Consider the following 9,525-nt stretch of genomic DNA (forward strand, 5'->3'; position numbering starts at 1 on the left):
CACAACTCTGCCATTGCTCACCTCTTGGTGTAGGGAGTTGAGTGGATCTAGTCAAGATTTGGGCTGAGTTTGGGTTTTGTTGTTATTATGGTTCCCTTCAGTGCACTATTGGCTTCAAATTCCTCTGGTATTAACTGGTGCTTGGGGTGAGGGATGGCTTGCTGAAGGGTTTCTCTCAATGTTCCTCCTCTATCCTCAACTTTAGACCTTCACTGAGTACTCGCACCTGAGGGGGGTGGGTCTTCATACTCTTGCCTATTTTTTCAGCAGTAGACTATGCTTATTACCTGGTGCTTGCTAGCTGGGTGGTAGGGGGAGGGGGTTTCTCTGTTGTCTTGATCCACCTTAGTCTTATGCAGGCCGTAAGATCCTGGTGTTGGAGACTGGGGCTTGCTCAGTGAACCTACTCTTTCTCCAGCATTAGTTTCCTCTAACAATCTGATCTCAGGATAGTTTCCTGATCCTCCCTTACAGAGTGCTTTTTCTTTGCACTTTTTCCAGCCACATGGGTTTCACCTGTGCCCTGGGGGAAGGAGGGTTTGCCACCTCCCGACTCTAGCAGCTTAACAGTGTCCAGCTGGGGCTTGACACTTTCCTCCAGCAGCTGGGTGGAGATCCACTGGAGAAGAGCCCAGAAGTGGGTGCAAACCCCCATCATGTCTACAGCTCCTAGTGTTTCTGTACTCCCACATTAGCCCACATTTGGCATCTAACAATTAGTTAAAAACTTCAGCTGAATTATTCTTACTGTCTTGTATGGCATTCGTGTGTCTTATACCTGGGCCCTGTCGTAGGAGGGCCAGGGCTTGTGTCCCGGCTTACGTTGGAGGTTCCTGTCTTTGCTCAGATTGAAGCTATTCACTTGCCATGTAACCTCAGCTCCCTGATGGAGTCAAGAAACATTATGATTTTCAGGTTATCAGACATTTTCTGGTTGTTAGATGAGAGCAATAGTCTTTCAGGCTTTCTAACTCCTGGGCAGAAGGGGGGATATCCTTGGCACCATTTCTTTTTTTTTTTTTTTTTTTGAGACAGAGTCCCGCCTTGTCGCCCAGGCTGGAGTGCAGTGGCGCCATCTCGGCTCACTGCAAGCTCCGCCTCCCAGGTTCATGCAATTCTCCTGCCTCAGCCTCCCGGGTAGCTGGGACTACAAGTGCCCGCCACCACACCCGGCTAATTTTTTTGTATTTTTAGTAGAGACGGGATTTCACCGTGTTAGCCAGGATGGTCTCGATCTCCCAACCTTGTGATCCACCCACCTCAGCCTCCCAAAGTGCTGGGATTACAGGCGTGAGCCACCGCGCCCAGCTGGCACCATTTCTTTATGGTAAACTTCAATTAGTTTTTCAAATTCTCCTAAAAGTTTTAAGGTTATCTCTTCTCCTGAAGTCAATTTTTATAATCTACAATTTCCTAAAAAACATTCCACTTACATGCCTACAAATTCTGTACACACACACACACACACACACACGACATTCACTTATAATATAATATACGGTTATAATATTATATACAGTATTCAATTATAATTTTAAAGTCTCATCTGATTTTCTAGTAATGTCACCTTTCCAATTCTTAACATTGCTATTTGTGTCTTTATTCCTTTTTTTGATGAGACTAGCCATAGCTATTTCATTAGACTTTTCAAAACTACTTGTTCATGTATTGATCTAAGAGTCAGCATTTGGTTTTAAAATCATTCAGGCTTTTTTTAAAGAAAGATTTTATTTTGTTTATAAATTTATATTTCATAATTTTCTGAAGTTATCATCATTAATTCCTCTAGTATACTTTGAATTTTTTGTCATTTTGGGGTAGTATCTTCAGTAAATCAGGCCTTTTTAAATGATTCTGTTAGTTTTATGATTCACCAGTTTTTGCTTTAATCATTAACAACTTCATTAGTCTACTTTTAATGACTGTTTTGTCATCCTTTTTGCAGTATGCTTAATTTATCTCCAGTCTTGTTTTCAAATAAATATAATTAGTGCTACCCATTTGTGTCACTTTGACCCAAATCACCCACATTTTTATATGCCATGCTCTCATCGTCAGTCATTTCGAAATAATAAGTAATTTCACCTAATATAAAAATGAGCAAAATACATAAACATATAAGTGATTTTAAAAGAAATAGGAAATAGCCCTTAAACAATTAAATATGTTCAACCCCACTTATAATAAGGAAAGTACTAAAATACAATTTCTTTCCTATCAGATCAGCAAAAATCTCAGTTTGACAACACACTCTGTTGGCAAGGCTGCAGGGCAAAGACATTCGTATATTGCAGGTGGGAATACAACAGCTAGCAAACTTACATTTGCATTTTTCTTTCTGACCCAGAAATCACACTTCTAGAAATATATTCCAAAGATACATTGGCAAAAATACAAAATTTTAAATGTGCAGATTTACTTATTGCAGCAGCATTGTTTGTAATAAGACTGGAAACACTCAGATGGCCATGAATAAGGGCCCAGTTGAATAAACTAAGGTACATTCACGTGTCAGAATGCTATTCAGTTGTAAAAAGGAATGAGTAATATCTCTGTATTACTAGGGTATACTGATAAGATAACAAATCAAATAGCAAAGTTTATAGTTTAAAAAAAGGAGGGGATACAAATATGTATGAATATATGTCAATATTTTCAAAAAGAAACAATGAGAGTATCAAATAAAATTAATTTTTATAATGGTTACCTTTAGGAGGAGGGAGGGAACAGGGTGGGAAGGATACAGTTGGAAGACAGATTTTATCTGAATGCGTCTTTAAAATAGTTATAACATTGGAACCACATGCATATTTTACATAATTAAAAACCAAATTAAATCAAAACTGAAAAGCAAAGCAATCCTTAAAATTTTTCTTTAAAAAAGGTAACAAATGAACCTCACTTCTTATCAGTTTGATTGCTTGCCATAAAAAAAAATTCTAAGTTAATTTAAATTACAGTATTTTCACTCAGTGGGAAAGACTCTAGTGCAAAACAATACAAAAACAAAATCTACAAATAAATCCTAATATGGATTCAGTAGTCTTATGGATAGTAAGAATATGGGGTGTTGTAATCCTAGCATTGTGGGAGGCCAAAGCAGGCAGATCACTTGACTCCAAGAGATCGACACCAGCCCGGGCAACATGGCAAAACCCCATCTCTACAAAAAAATACAAAAATCAGCCAGGCATGGTGGTGTGCCTGTAGTCCCAGGTACTCAGGGTGGGTAGGCTGGGGATGGGCGTGCTGAGGGAGGTGAAGTCTGCAATGAGCCATTATCATGCCACTGCACTCCAGCCTGGGCGGCAGAGTTGCCTTCTTTACAAACCCTTTAGGTAGACATAGGAGCTTCTGGAACTCTCTTTATCTCTTTGCACTGTGTCCTGGAAGAGTCAGACCCAATATTCCAGCTCACTAATTTAATACTCATTTACATCCATTTGGATATTCAGCCCAATTTTTAAAGTAGCAGTGATTGTATTTTCAATAATCCAGAAATCCGATTCTTTTTCTATTTTATGGCTGTGACAATCATCCCAGTGAATGAAAGTTCTGATTATGGGAGCCATAATCCTCTAGAGTGCTGGGGTAGAAGCTGGCAGGTGTTCAGGTAGATGATGTTGATGTGAGGGGGTTTCTCTCCCCAGCATAAGTGGTCTGGGAACTTCTCACATCAGAAGCAGCTAATGGTTTCCTTTTCTTCCCACCACTCCTCCTGCCACGCCTTGTTGTATATGTAGAGTTACTCAACTCTGCTCTGCTTCTCTGTCCAGAGTCAGCCTTTCTGATAGGAAACTCCCCAGGTTCACTGGTTAGAGCAGGTACTGAGGCTTTAACCAGAAAGCAAACACCACTCTTGGCAAAAATGCAGCACGTGAGAGTGATGGGAAGATCATAACAGGCCAGGCAATTCATAATGCTATCTTTCCATTTTATTTTTTATTTTTCTTGAGACAAGGTCTTGCTCTGTCATTCAGGCTGGAGTGCAGTGGCATGGTCACAGCTTACTGCAGCCTCAACTTCCCTGGGTTCAAGCAGTCCTTCTGCCTCAGCCTCCCAAGTAGCTGGGACCACAGGCACCCACCACCATACCCAGCTAATTTTTGAATTGTGTGTGTGTGTGTACGCGCGCGTGTGTGTTTATAGTAGAGACAGGGTTTCGCCATGTTGCCCAGGCTGGTGTTAAACTTCTGAGCTCAAGTGATGCTCCCACCTCAGCCTCCTTAAGTGCTGGGATTACAGGCATGAGCAACCACGCCTGGCCCATAATGCAATCTTTTAATTTATTGATCAGATAATTACTGACAAGGCCCCTCCCTGCACTGTACAAGTTAACCCTGAGCTTGAAATTTCTCTAGAACATTAGTGCACAAAACAGCCCTGACCTTTGCAGTAATCTCCTTCTGGTCTTTTTCTGCTTTGATTTCTTTGTCAATCAATTCTTTGGTCTGTATTCCAGGAAATCTTCAGAATTTCTGATCTTTGATTGTAACTTTTCTTGTTTGGTATTTTAATGGAATTTGAAGTCGGCGGTGGGGGGGATGTAGACTGATGTGCTCAGTCTGCCAATTCGATCCCGCATTTTTTTCTGAGTGTGTAAGGATATGAGTGGGTATTGACTACAAAATTAGGATCACGTTGTTTACATAATTGTATATTTTGCTTTTTTACTATAATGACATGTGTTTTTTGAAAACACTATTTTCAATGATTATATTTTGAATGAGTCTTCACTGTTTATTATAGTGAAGTATAATTACTGATATTCTTTTATTTCTTCCACACTAAATAATAAGGTCCTTGAGAAGAGAGAAAATGTCAGCACCGTAGATCCTTAAGACGAATTGAAATTCCTGGCATGTAGTAGTTCTATAAGTCTTCATAATTCAATCTGATTTTTTTTTTTTTTCAGTTAAATAGGTGAGGACCAAGGCAGAGACTTAGAGAGGGGATGGATGGGAAAGAAAGGCAGTAAGTTTGATTTGGCAATAGGGGAGGATTAAATCTGCTCATTCCTGTCTTTTGATTTTATTCCCGCTTTCCTTTTTCGCTGCTATTACAGAAGCAGAATCCTTAGTTGAATTGGAAAATATGGTTGTTGAGATTTTCCTCCCCCTTGTTAGAGCCCTAGAGACAAGAACCTATCTTTGGAATGCAATGTTTCTTTCAGCACATGTCACAATGTGTATAAAGTATTTCTGAGGGGATGTGTTTCTAAGTTAAATGTATTCTAAGAAGTATAAAGATGGTGCTGATCTACCCAAGTTGCTATTTACTGCCTCAGAAAGATGAGTCATGCCCTGCTTATGTTGAGGGACTGAAGTAACGACTTCTCATAGCCAGGAGTATAATCGACCTGTGAACATCCATAACAGTAACTATAAACTCTTATGGTATTGTGGTATTAGATGGTTAGAAACCTTTGTTTAAGTGTTTTGGGATGACTAGTTCACTGCACTTGAACAAGTGTTGGAAATCCAAATAAAAAGGCAAAACATTATCCTCACATATATTTATCATCAAGCTCACTTTTTAAAAAAATTTTACAAATATAATTGAGTGCCTCAAAAACAGATGATTCCCATTTTCTAGCCACAAAAGCTTAAAAATAAATCCTGGGTCGTATTTTTTTCTCTTTCTTTTTTCTTTCCATGCATCTGTTTATTTAATATGAGTCACTAATGCCTAGCCCAAGAAGAAGCTGAATAATTCATGACCAATATTTTGTTTCTCTGAACGAGACGTAGACATAAATTATTATATCTTCATATACATATATAATGTTTGTTATCTTTTTAAAAATCAATAGGGGCCCACATTTATTTAGTTTTTGAAAAATGGGTAGAAGAAGGAAGGAGGGAGAAAATTGCTGCTGATCTATAGGAGAGAATAGCAGGGAATATCTTGATTTAAATTGAGCTATGTACAGTTTCTCGTGTTTTTCACTTTTCACATGGTCCAATATGAAAAATACACGTAAAACAATCATAATAATTATGTACCAAGTACCATCATGTACCAGGCAGTTCTACTTTTGCTATCTTTAATTATCACAACAATATTGCAGTGTAGATAAGTTCCCTTTAAGACTGAGGGATGCTGGGTCCTAAGAGTATCAGTGACCTCCTCGAGGTCATTTAGAGGCACTTTACAAACCCATCCCTACTGGCTCTATGTCCTACACTCTTCATCTTACATCACAATGTCTCTCTGCACAGCTGATTTTAACATTTGCAATTTTACTTAATACATTTACAATTGATGATAAAATTGTTAATTGCTGCTTCTAATAGATTTGCAAAATATTTTAGACTCACAGTATTTATCAAACACCTGTTGTTTACAGGTGTATCAATCAGGATGGGCTAGGATTTGCTTTGTAGCAAACAACCTCATATCTCCATGGTTTTAAACAACAAAAATGTATTCCTTATTCTCTCACAGCATCCATCATAGGTCAGCTAAATCTTTGCTCTAAGTTGACCTTATCTTCGCTTTAGGACGCAGCTGAGGGAGTAGCTGTTTTCCTAAACAGGAATAGTCAAAATAGCCAAGAGAATAGATGACACTGAAGGGTCTTGCATTGGCAATTAAAATTTTGGCCCACAGGTTTCACACATCGCTTTGTTATAACTCATTAGCCGTAACTGGCCACATGTCCCCAACCAACCACAGGGGACCAAGAAGTGTAAATCTACTGTAGGGCCAGAAGATTCAAATAGCTAGAAATATTTGGTGGGCACCATTAATTCTACCTCACCAGGAATGTAACTAAGTGCTGCAGGGAACACAAAGAATAAGATATGCTCTTTGTCCTTTGGAAACTTACCATGAGCCATGCAAACAAGCAACCATAATGCAAAGCAGGTAAGTGTGAAACTGTAGTAGAAGCATCATGCTCACGGAAGACAGAGGAAAGAATGATTAATTTAAAATGGTGAGACTCCAGAAGCCTTTGCAGAGAATACTACAGATGCACTTCTAAAGTTTAAAGGGTTTTAAAGCATCAAAAGGTACTTTAGGGAGAAAAGTACTTAAACTAAGGGAACTGCATGAAAGGATCTGGTGAGTTCAAGGCAAAGATGAGTAGACTGATGGGACAGGGCCAGCAGGTAAATGAGACAAGGGATGAAACGAGAGACTGAAAAGTCACTGGGGACAGAGTATGAAAGTCTGAATGCCACACAAGGAAACAGTGCCCTTTATATTGAAATTGCTACATTTTATTAGAGCTACATCAGAAATGTTGTTGTCTCAAATTGATTAATGTTTCCATCTTGACACATTTATGTTTTTTTACAAGAATGTGTTCTCATGTTAAGTAGAGTAAAATGACAAGATTGTCAGAACAGAGTATCTGGTACATAACAGGTAATCAATAAATACGAATGAATGTATGGGTAGGAAGAAAGTCAAGGAAGGCATTATATGTTAGTCCTTTCCTAATTTATCAAATTTTGAGTATGCACAACTGGTTTTTTTAAAGAAAGAAAGAGCAAATATTACTGAAGAGAACTGGTTGGGTGATGCCTCGGTAAAATGTTATCTAATTCTACATGTTTAATCACTTCTCTTTCTTCCTTTCTTAAGCCTCAGGTATGTGAATGATTTTAACATTCCCTCTTAGGTTTGATCCTCCCATTCTCTAAGCAAATTTGTTCTTCTCTGAAAATTTCCTAGGCTCTCTGTGTGTCTCTTAAAGCCTCAGAGTCTCAAACACTGGAGAGAACTTGCTGCATGCGAGTTTATTCTAATACTTAATATTTTCTGGGGCCTCAGGGTGAGGGTTGTCTCATAGTCCCTGTGTATAGAAGTTCTAATCTAAAGCATGCAATCTTGTGCATTAAGTAAAAGGAGCTATACTAAAAAGTAAATAAGATTTAAAACAAGCCAACAAACCCTCAAACCCCACCTAGAGTTGTTAAATACAGAACTTTTCAGCAGCCAAGTGACCCTGTCAGCCCTAGGCTAGAATTTCATGCCTCTCAGGAACAGGGTAATTGAAAGGAACAACGCTGATGGCTTGGGCTAGTCACAGCTGGAAGGTTGCTGCCTTTACACTAACACCCTGTTCTGCCTCCTTCTGTGGAAAATGAAAGAGGACTTGTTAATGGAGCACGTGTGGTGCTGTGCGATTTGTGATGGAAGCGCAAGTGGGAGAAGGAATGGACAGAGAAGCAGGGTGACCTGAGTCAACATAGCAGACACTGTGGGCCCCCTTGCCGTCTAGGCCAGGGCTTCACACACGTGGCCACATGGATCATTTGGGGAATCTCAAGAAAGTGCAGACTCTGATTCAGCAGGAAGGGGGTAGAACTGGAAATTCTGCGACTCTGACAAGCTTCCACGTGATGCTGATGCTTCCTAGGCCACACTTTAAGTAGCAAGGAGTACAGGCAACAGCTTCCCCTTCCCAAGGAAGCTAACTCCTTCCTGTTAGGTTCAGGTGTTCACCCTGCCCTGTGCTCAGGCAGCGTCCCCCCTTCCCAGGCTCACAGAGTGAGGACTTTAATCAGCCACGTGTGCTTATTCCACTCTTTTTGCCACTTACTGGCTTGGACCTGGTCGTGTGATCAATCTTGGTGGATGAAACAAAAGGGAAGGTTGGTGGGAGCTTTTAGAAAGAGCTTCCTTGGTCTACTGGAGCCCAAGGTAGACACTTACTGCTTCCTCTGTTTGGAAGTTACCTGGCAATCCTCAGAGCTGCTGTATTCATCTTACAAATGTGAGGAGAGACCTTGCTGGTCCCTGGGTTCTTTCTGCTCCCCTCTCCATTGGAGCCTCACTATGTTCTTTCAGGCACTGCCTTCTCTAGTTGACCCCTGCACAATGGACTTCATCAGGGGTCTACTTTGGCCCCTTTTTTCTTCTCATTCTGCATTCCCTAAATTAGACCTTTCAAACTATGGGTAGCCACTCACTGATGGGTCATTAAATCAATGTGGAGGGTTGTCACCAGCATTAGGAGAAAGAATAGCATATGATTGAACATCACGTACGGCCAGATTAAGAATTGTTCATGCTAAACAATTTATGGAGTGTGCATGTGTAATGCAAAACACATTTCACATTGTAGATCCCCTTCAAAAAAGCTAGGGAGCCACAGGTACCTGTGACCTCATTTATTTTTACGACTCTCAAGTCTCTATCTCTGCCTCTACTTCTGTCTCTATCTGTATATCTCCTATATCTATCTGTCAGTTCCGAGCCCATGTCTTCAACTGTCTACTCAACATGTCCACTCAGAAAGCTCAGAGCAATTCAAAATCAAAGCCAGACTCACCATCATCCCTTTCAAGCCTGCCGCCATCCTCATGCCACTGCCCGCTCCAAACCTCCTCCTCCTGTGTTTCTTGCATTAGGAAAGGACACTACCATCTACCCAAACTAATGAAACTGGAACCCTGGGAGTCATTCTTGGCCCTTCCCTCTCCTTCACATCCAACATTCTCTGTCTCCACATGCTGTTTATTTCACTCCTATTCACCCTTCCAAAAGGCAATTTTGAGATACCTTTTACCC

The sequence above is a fragment of the Symphalangus syndactylus genome, chromosome 9 (genome assembly GCF_028878055.3).
Source record: "Symphalangus syndactylus isolate Jambi chromosome 9, NHGRI_mSymSyn1-v2.1_pri, whole genome shotgun sequence".
Classification (NCBI taxonomy): domain Eukaryota; kingdom Metazoa; phylum Chordata; class Mammalia; order Primates; family Hylobatidae; genus Symphalangus; species Symphalangus syndactylus.